The sequence below is a fragment of the Schistocerca piceifrons genome, chromosome 1, assembly GCF_021461385.2.
Source record: "Schistocerca piceifrons isolate TAMUIC-IGC-003096 chromosome 1, iqSchPice1.1, whole genome shotgun sequence".
Classification (NCBI taxonomy): domain Eukaryota; kingdom Metazoa; phylum Arthropoda; class Insecta; order Orthoptera; family Acrididae; genus Schistocerca; species Schistocerca piceifrons.
The window spans coordinates 624,558,685-624,559,822 of NC_060138.1; the positions used below are offsets into that span (position 1 = coordinate 624,558,685).

Sequence of the window (1,138 nt, forward strand, 5' to 3'; positions counted from 1 at the left end):
AAAATGTTAGATTTCACGATCTGTCCACATTGAAGCGCTTCAGTTCTACGCCAAACGAATACTGAACTTTCACCATCGTGTCAACGCTAAAATCTCGACATTGTCAAACCACAAAGAATCAGTGAGGTTGATTCAGAGCTCCTCAAATGATTTTTTGGGGTATAAAACCCAGACGTGAGTCCGTCATCTCATGTTACGTACACAACTTTTAAAGCTCTTGTCCTTGCACTACGTGGATTTCTGAAGACAGAAATAATTCTGAAAAGAGTGTTCTTTGTGCTCAATAAAGTCAATACGACTTAGCGGGTTGTGTTACATATCTATGCATAGGTATTTTCGATGTTCCGTACATCTTTCATGGACCGTATGCGTCGTCTGCCCGATGTACGAAAGGCACATTCACATGAGATCTTCTAAACGAATGCTAAACGAAACTCCGTCCGAACCAACGGTGTTTACCGGCCGCCGTGTCATCCTCAGACCACAGGTGTCACTGGATGCGGATATGGAGGGGCACGTAGTCAGCACACCGCTCTCTCATCCGTTGTCAGTCTACGAGACTGGAGCTGCCAATTCTCAATCAAGTAGCTTCTCAGTTTGCCTAACTAGGGCTGAGAGCACCCTGCTTGCCAACAGCGCTCGGCGGACCAGATGGTCACCCATCCAAGTGCTAGCCCAGCCCGACACGGCTTAACTTCGGTGATCTGACGGGAACCGGTGATACCACTGCGGCAAGGCCGTTGGTCGTCTAAACGAATGGTCGTCACACAACGGCCTGCGGGCCAAATACAGCCCCGATCAAGTTTACGAACGGGCCATGGTTCTCAGCCCTGTTTTATAATAATATGCATCTAACAAAAATATGCAACTAACATCCGAATCCAAAAAAGTCAGCCAATTTTAAGAACTTCTTAAGAGTGTAGATTTTCTGCTCAGTAACAAACAAAAATACAGCGACAGTAAATTTTAAGATGTGCTTAATTTTGATTGACGTTGGTGAGTTCGGCCGTGAGCTAAGAGAGATTGGCCGCTTTCTTCAGGGACTGCGCCGTTAGAAGGAAATGTAGTGTGAAGGGTATCGAAAATAAAAGGGTTCATCGGTTACCCATCGTTTTGAAAATTTGAAACTGATGGGACC

The 1,138-nt window shown here is 45.6% G+C and overlaps 1 pseudogene; it reads right to left on the reverse strand.

Annotated features, from left to right (window-relative positions):
* Window positions 1-627: 627 nt before the first annotated feature.
* Window positions 628-745, reverse strand: LOC124722645 (annotated as a pseudogene).
* Between the last annotated feature and the right edge of the window lie 393 nt (window positions 746-1,138).